Genomic DNA, 9125 nt, shown 5'->3' with positions numbered 1-9125 from the left:
CTATTGAATTGAGCTCGAGCTAACCCTGTAGAACATGTCTCAAGCTCGCCTAGGCTGAACAATATATGAGTCAAGTTGAGCTGAGCAAGCTCAAGCTTGACTGGACTCTTACAGCTCCAGTTCCACATGAAGAACTACATAAAGTATCATTAATATTAATTTCCATTGACAAAGGAAAAGTCTCCTGTTATCACCCCAAATTTTTCAAAAAGGGGCTATTGTTTTAGTATTTGGATCCAAATTTGAGACCCCAAAACAAATTTGCAACTATCCGATTTAAAATGAAGTTTTAAACCCAAGTTTAGATCCAAATCAAGTATTCCAAGCTCAAAATCTAAAATCAAGTTCAAAACGACAAAGTTTGGTGCTATGAGCACCACGTGTGCATGCACAAAACTTTGCTTTTTTTCGCTCACACATCGAGATGTATTTTTGAACCTTAACCCACGTACGAAAACACGTCGGCGGCCAATTGAGTTGAATCTGGATTCAAAATGAGGCGGAGCCACTCAAAGACGAAATCAGATGCCCATTTATAACCAAACCTATTTTAAAAAAAAATGTTTTATGCTTTGGACCTAAACAACCATTTTTAGATTTTACTTGATTTTATTTAAATTAAAAAAAAATTGCGTCGACGGACGCAAGCGCGCATTCGCATGTCGCGTTATGTGCAAGCGCGCTTTCGCTCGCTCGCGTTTGCGTGCGAGCTCGCATTCGCGCGCTCGCGTGAGCATGCTATTGTGCAGCATGCCAGCCGCTGTGAACGCCAGGCACACCGAGAACCTCCCCCTTTCATTGTTATGAATAAAACTGCCCTTCAAGGAGGCGGTTTTGGTATTTTGGGTGGGCAATAGCCCTGCCCACACCCCAAAAGGGTGTTTGCAGGGTTAAAGGCCAATCTCACTTAGTCAAAACCTATTTTTCTTAAAAAAAAATGAAAATAATTCAAAACTATGTGAAATTCGGATGAAAATGTTAGAAAATTAAAAAAAAAAATTAAATTTTGAGTTTTGGCTCCAAAACCCTCTATAAATACCCCTACAATCCTCCCTCTTGGGCAAGAGTTGGCCCTTGGGAGAAACTCTAGTGCATTCTTACTTGAAAACTTAGAGTTTCTCTTGAGCTCTCTCTCTCTATCCTTCTTCCTCTTTCCATTTCTCTCCAACTTGGAGCAAGCTACAACTCTTCAAGAGAGCACCAAAGATATTTTGGAGGACTCATCTTCATCATCTTGGAGCTTCATTCAAGGTGAGTTCAAGATTATTTCAAGCATGGCTGTTCATTTTCCCTAAGTCATCTCTCATTTAAAGGTATGTAATCATCATCCCTCTCATTTCTCTCTTATTTTCTTTTTATTTTCTTCATCTCCCAATGGCTATATGAGATAGTTTTTACCTTTTATTTTAAAGTCAATAGGCTACGCTCGAGTGCACCGGGAGCATAAGAGGAAAGGTTATTTCATTTTATTATTAAATCATGTTCTTTCTTTTCTTGAATATATTATTCTTGTGGTTTTTCTTTCTATTCATGAATATATTCTTGTTGTTATTGCTATTTCTTTTCTTGAATATAGTCTTGTTATTGTTCTCTTATTTCCTTCTATTATTCTCTCTCTTCCTCTCTCCATGGCCAAAGGAGATTACACTCAATCTCTATTTTAGAGACAAGAGACTATACTCAAGTGCACCGAGAGCATGAGAAGATGAGATGATATTTCATTTTCATGCTTGAGTCATGCTATTTCGTTTATCGAAATTAGTCTTGCATTGCTTCCCCTCTTTTTTTCTTCCTCATTTCCCCATGGCTAAAGGAGATAGCTCTCAATTTTTATTTTAAAGTCAAGAGACTATGCTCAAATGCACCGAGAGCATAAGAAGATGAGATGATATTTCTTTTCATAGTTAAATCATGTTCTCCTTCTTAATTGAATCTCTCTACTTCTTTTTCTTTCCTTGAATATTGTCAACATATTATCCATGCATAGTTGTTTGGTTTTCTGTTTATATGTGAATATATAGTGAGAATGAGAGTATGATTTAGGAATCTTTATCTTTATATTAATTTTTGAGGTTGGGACTTGTTCAACCTGGAGAAAACCCTTACGAAATTTGTACATTTTAATATGCTTTTGCATATCATTTTGCCCGATAGTTTTCTTTTTAATTATCCGATTAGAAACCCTAATGAGCACATTATCGCGTGGTTTGGTGTAAGAAACATATTCTCTTGCAACCAATTGAATAATAACATTTTATGTTTATATAAATCATATTTCCAAAACATTTTCAAAAGAAACCTTCTAATATGGCTTTGGAGACTTATCTTAGACTCTTGCATGAGTCCAAGCTCCCCTTCGACCTACATCAAACTTGAAGTCGGATGTTTTAACTTATTTTTAATCTCATGAAGACATACATGTATATACATGCTATATACATATGTGTGCACATGATGATTTTTATCGTTCTCTCTCTATGTTTATATATTTCATTTTACAAATTTTCGTATCAATATAAATGCATATGTATATATGAATCTCTCACTTTCTCTCTCTAAAATCTTTTTCTCTTTTCAAGTCAAATGCCTTCATCTACAAATTTTATATATATATATATATATATATATATATATATATATATATATATATATATATATATATATCCATTTCTTTTCCTTTAAAATCTTTTTTTCTATTCAAGTCAATGTTATTTTTACAATTTTTCATATATGTGTATATGTGATACTATATACACATGTATGTGCATCTTCTCTATCTCCTTCTCTTTTTTCCTTTCTTTTGAAAGTTTTATTTTCTTTCTCTACTTAAATTCAAACCTCATTTTCATAAAACTACATATATATATCTGTACATATTAGATATACATATATATACATATGTATATGAGTATGAATGCATATCTCTTTTTCTTTAAAATCTTTGATTTTGTGATTTTCATGACCTCACTCTCTCTCATTCTCCATATTTTCTTATGATCAAGCATCTCATCTTTTGTATTCTTTTGGACATTTTTCTTCTCCAAGATCATTTTCATTTACCGACTTCACTAAGACCACAACTCAAGTAGTGACCTGGATCCATACTTGATGGTCTACAATCTCAATCCAATTTTAAAAACTTTTCTTTCTTTGTAAAAATATTTATGTTAACTATAAAACAAAAATCTTAGTTGTATGTTGTGGTAGGAATGTCTTTATATATATGTTGTGATGGGAATGTTTTGCTTTCTTTCAATCATATAGGATCAATGCCACTTCCACTTAATATCACAAGTAAGCACAGTCACATCTCTAAAAGAAGTTAAATAAGATGAGATGGAGCTCTAAGTAGGTGGTAACCGAATTAGAGCAAAACCTCAAATTTACTTAAAGTCTTAAGAGAACACCAAAGTGATTCCCAAAATGATTCCCTAAGCTTTTCAAATGATATTTACAAAGATTTCCCAACTCTCGTTTTCCTCAAAATGTTTCACATTCTCAAACAATTCTTCAAGAACATTTTCAAAAGTTTGAAACATCAAACCTTCAATATTTTTCTATACCGCATATAGAAAGGATGTTTAAGCCTAAATGAAATGCATCAATAATAAACATAGCTCTTAGATTGATTACCTCCAGTAAAGACACCGGGAGCGGTCAATCCTCGTACCGACGGGCGAGTCCCTTTCTTCCTCATTTTCAAAACAAAAATTCATTTTTCTAGAGCACTCCAAATACCAAAATTTTTGGGGATGCGAACACCCCCTTCACCTACTCTCGCTATAGATGTCTATCCTCTCCATTATTAGTATGTTCTTTGTTGTTAATATGTGGAGTGTATCTAGTGAGCACGTTGACTCTTTTCCCTTGTGTTTGCTAACTGGATGTTGTGGTGGCTGCTAGCAACAATGTTTTGAACCTTAGCCAATGATCTTTTTTTTATTGTTGCTGATGACATATGTAACTCCTTGGATTGAGACTCTTTGCTTCATGCAATGCTTGCTTTTAAGAATATCTATGAGAGTCATGTTTGGCATTTAGTTTCTTATATCATTATCTCTAAAAGCCCCAACGGTGAAAATAAGTGGAGCATTCAACTCTTCCATCAATTAATCAAGGGCATAGCAAGATGTAGATGAGCTAAAAGGATTCAACCATGCTTTGGGCCAAGAAGGATGATACAGAGAGTTCTGATCATTCTTCATTGACCTTCTATCATGGTGGTTATGTCATTCATTGATAAAGATAACTCTAGAGGTTGTGGCTTTGCTTCTAATAACTTTTGCTTGGTGGGAGGGTTCTCATGTGATTGACCCATCTTCACAATTCATTCTTTCTCCATTGAGATGAGTTGTTTCATGAGGTTAAATCTTTATCGTTTTTGTAGCATTATCATTCTATGCATCGTTGTTAAAGGGTGGTGTTTCCGATTGCTCAAGCTTCTCCAAACTGCTACAGTGATCATTATTTGGAAAGGGCATCTCCTTAGTTTGCTTACACTCCTTAAGCTAACATCGTTTTGGAATAACTTCTATCCAAGGTGCTGCACATTTAGAACAAAATCTAATGTGCAAACTCTTTTTTCACTGTAAGATCACCAAAGGAAAGGCTGGTCATAAATTTAGAGAGTTTGCTTTCCATAGATGTAAAGTCTTTGGGAACAAATATTGGACCGGAAAGAAAAAGAAAAAGTCAAGTGAAAGCACCAAAGATGAAACCCAATTAGCGCTTTCTTTCTATATGAAAATCATCATTCTCTGTCTGATATGTGTTTTCACTCATGAAGGATTAATCCACAAATGACTAGGATTGGGTACAAATCAAGACGAGAAAAGAAAAAAAATATATAAAAAAAAAAGCACTCATTCACATTCTTTGTATACTCACCATGCGTGGGCTGGTGTTTTGTGCAATCATGTCATTTCACGAGAAAAGCCTCCATGCTGATCTTTTTAAGTGCATGCTTTGTAGTGAACCTATTGGGACAACATTATACCTTCCTCCATTTCAGTTTCCACTTTGCTAACTGGTTTGAAGTTGAGGGGAACCTCAACACAAATTCTAGCATGTTTTGTCTACATCATTCTAATATTCCATTGATAAAGGGATCCATAGCTACAAGGTTCCCTTTCAAGGACTTCACTGCCACTTTGAACAGCTGCATGTTCCAAAGGAGGGTTGCTAGATTAGGCAACTGAATTAAGACGACAACATTGAAGATCGCCTCAACCTCCATTTTTTTGGGATGGGTTCAATCTATCAATGGTGAAGGTTGTTCTTGCAACTCTCTAAGTTCTCTATCTTAGCACTATAAATATGTCATATGAATGGATGAAACATAAGAGGTACATGCTTTCCACATTTTCTACAATATGTTTATAGTGAATTTGTTTCTACGGTGATTTAATCTGGGTCATGAAAGAAACATCTTAGTAGGGACCACTTGATAGGTTCTTTCTTCTCTTTGAAAGACTCTTTGGAGATTAATCTTTGATGCTTTGATCCAAATCTCATCACATCTAGTTCTTTATGGTCCCTACTGCGGTGGAGAACGGCCTAGACTAATTGGCATTCCTTCTCGATGGAAACGGAACCATGTGAGCCCAAGGATTCTATAGTGGACTCTTCTTCAATCTCCATATCTTTGTTGATCTTGTTTGGAAATGTATGTGGGGATTCCACTGGTCTTCACGCGGTTACCGACCAGCCACCACCGAGGCCTAAATACTCGCTAAACAGTAGTGAGAAGGGCGCCACCACTTTGCATCCCTAGCTTCTCACGTCCTCTTGCCATTGTCATAATCTGTTCTCCTTTGAATTTTGGACACTGGTTTGTAAAATATTTATCTAGAACATTTAGAGTATCAGAAGGAGAAAACATAGTGCTGGCTAGAAGACTTATAGGTAGATTAAACATGGTTCAAGTTTGGACATATCCTAACCGCTTGCATTCTTATGCCCATGGGAAATTGAATTTGTGTGAACATTTTGTTAGCCTTTTTGTATCGTAATTTAGACCTATGCTCCTATTTCTTTAGTTGTCCTTGGCTTGAGTTGCTTGCATAGTGCACATTCGCTATTGAACTTTACGCAAGGAAATTTGGTTTTTCTTACGTCCAAACAGACTTTTAAAGAGCATGCTATTATTTGCACCATATACATCAGAAAGAAAGATGAGCATAAGTACCACTAAGACCGTTTATGTGAAGAACAAAAATTATAATCAGGCCACTTAGATTCATGTCGAGAATATGTTGAACAAAATATGCCCATGTTACACATTTCTTAATACTAATGTAGTACCAAGTGTATTTTAGTCCAAATCGTTTTCATGAAGAACATTGATTCTTCACTCTCAACTTGGATGTTATAAGAACCGTTAATCCATTTGCAATTTCAAAGAATGCATTTAAACTGAAATTTTGATTTATTTAATCCTATCAAATCGCTCCTAAGAACATGTCTATAACGTTGACTGCACAAAATTACTTTGATAATTTAATTTAGAAGTTTGATTTTTGCTATTGACCTAAGCAATTTAAGTTATAATCCTCCATATATAATTGGAGTTATCTGATATTGAGTCGCCAAGATATATAGCATATCCTGGTAAATCTATATATATACATGTATATATTATAAGAACTGTTAATCCATTTGCAATTTTAAAGAATGCATTTAAACTGAAATTTTGATTTATTTAATCCTATCAAATCGCTCCTAAGAACATGTCTATAACGTTGACTGCACAAAATTACTTTGATAATTTAATTTAGAAGTTTGATTTTTGCTATTGACCTAAGCAATTTAAGATATAATCCTCCATATATATTTGGAGTTATCTGATATTGAGTCGCCAAGATATATAGCACATCCTGGTCAATCTATATATATATATATATATATATATATATATATATATATATATATATATATATATATATATATATATATATATATATATATATATATATATATATCATTTTACTGAGTTACCAGGATCTGCTATATATCTTGGCAACTCAATATCAGATCCTGGTATATATATATATATATATATATATATATATATATATATATATATACCAGGATCTGATATTGAGTCGCCAAGATATATAGCAGATCCTGGTAACTCAGTAAAATGCCTCTACAAAATATGCTACCGAAATTTATCATTTTTAAGTTTCATGTGAAAAATTAACTACATGAATGTAATCTAAGTGGTTCCTCCGAAATGCAATTTAAATGGTTAGGCTTAGATGAAGAACACTTAGATTGCTTTTTATTAGTTGCAAGGCATTTGTAAATTTTATCAATTTAAAAATCAATGCACACAAGAATAGTGTTTTATAAGTTATGAGAAGTTATCTTGAAGGAGGACTTGCCATGAAAGGAGTAGAGGATTGAAATAGAGGTTGCATTGGTCGCCTTGCATATGCAAGGATGAGGCCCCTTGGGTCATCCTCATTAGAAGAAAAAACCCCTTACCATAGCTTGAGGACTATTAAGAACCCAAAAAAGGGGTCATGATTTTTTAAAGGTGTTAGGCAGAGCTGGCCTCATGTCCAGGATCAGGTTCGCTGGTCTATTGGGAGTGACACTATTCGATTTTTGTTGGACAAATGGGGAGAATCCCCTCTTGTAACCAAGATGTGCCCACTGGAAAGGTTGCAATTTGAGTTCTCCTTAAAATTGTTTATTAAGCAGGTCGCTAACTCTGATTTGCCCATTATTGATATCTTCAAAGACTCTCTCTCACACATGGGTATGGTGAGGCCCAACCTAGAGCCTCATCAAGACCTGCTGCTATGGCAAAAGTTCCGGATCTTCAATATCAACACCTTGGAAGTTTGGGAAGTGATGAGAGTGAAGGATGTTGAGGAAACTGGTTTGGCACCCATAGGCCAGCCCAGGACACAGTGGTTTGTTTGGTTGGCTTGTATTGGTAGACTCCTAACTTTTGACAGGCAAAAGAAGAATGGTACATCTCTGATGTGTTTTTGCCTCAAGGATGAGAAGATTGCCCACCATGCCCTCATCTCTTGCCCGCATTCTTCTAGGGTGTGGGAATTCGTGGCAAGGAAGTTCAATAGAAGGCTCTCTCACCAGTGCACAGTTGTTATAGAGCTCATTTATTGGTTCTTGTGCAGCTCTAATAGGGGTTGGCTGATGAGGTGTTGAAATCTAGTCTCCACCTTATTCTTTGGAGAATGTGGTGTAGATACAATGGCATAACCCATAAGAAAAAAAAGTTTTTCTCCAGACCAGGATACCCAGACCGTTTGGAGAGTTTGTGTCGATAGTTTTTTCGCTGCAATGAGGAACTCTGCTGATTATTGAAAGGAAGTACAGATTTGGCTTGCCACTGGATTGATACCTGACAAGTGACCTTCCATATCGCAAGGTCAAATGTGTCTGCTAATGGTAAAAGATTGATTGCATACATGATCAAAGACTCAAGTGGGAAAAGTCTAAGACAAGGTGCAGAGTGGTGTGAAGATAGTCGTATGGTTCCTGAATATTTGGTCCTAATTCAGACCTTGGTAGCAGATGGTTTGGAGAGGATAGAAAGCTTGCTGCTAATTTCCATCAACAGGGCTTGGTTAAGCAGGCTTCGGGCTGCTATGGTTGGAAGACGTCCTCTAAATAGAGTGTGGACATGCTCCACAGATTTCAGATTATGCAACAAAACCCTGCTCTGCTCACTATGCACTACCTTTGCTAATGCAAAAGCTAGATAATCAATCTTCCTTCACATTTTTGGCGTCTCTCGTGTTCTGCTTTGTTTTCGGCTCCTTTTTTGCTCTCTTGTTTTGTTGGGTAGCCGATTCTTTTGTCATAAACATTGGCTGTTGGAATGAAGAGGTTAAAGGCGCCTCTCTCCCACAGGTTGTTTCGGAAGATACGAGCAGTTATCTAAAGTGTCACCCCTTCAATTGTCAATATTCAACGCATATAGAGTCTGATTTTCACACGCGGTTTCATCTTTACATTAAAAAATGTATATGCTCACGTAGACTCCTATGTTACGTTACACACCAGATACTTTTATTTTGTTAGCAAGGTGGTGTTACGCAGAACCGAATCAGGACATACCCCCGATTCGGGCTCTTTACTTTCAATCT

This window comes from Nymphaea colorata, chromosome 10 (genome assembly GCF_008831285.2).
Source record: "Nymphaea colorata isolate Beijing-Zhang1983 chromosome 10, ASM883128v2, whole genome shotgun sequence".
Classification (NCBI taxonomy): Eukaryota; Viridiplantae; Streptophyta; class Magnoliopsida; order Nymphaeales; family Nymphaeaceae; genus Nymphaea; species Nymphaea colorata.
This window is presented reverse-complemented; position numbering follows the sequence as displayed.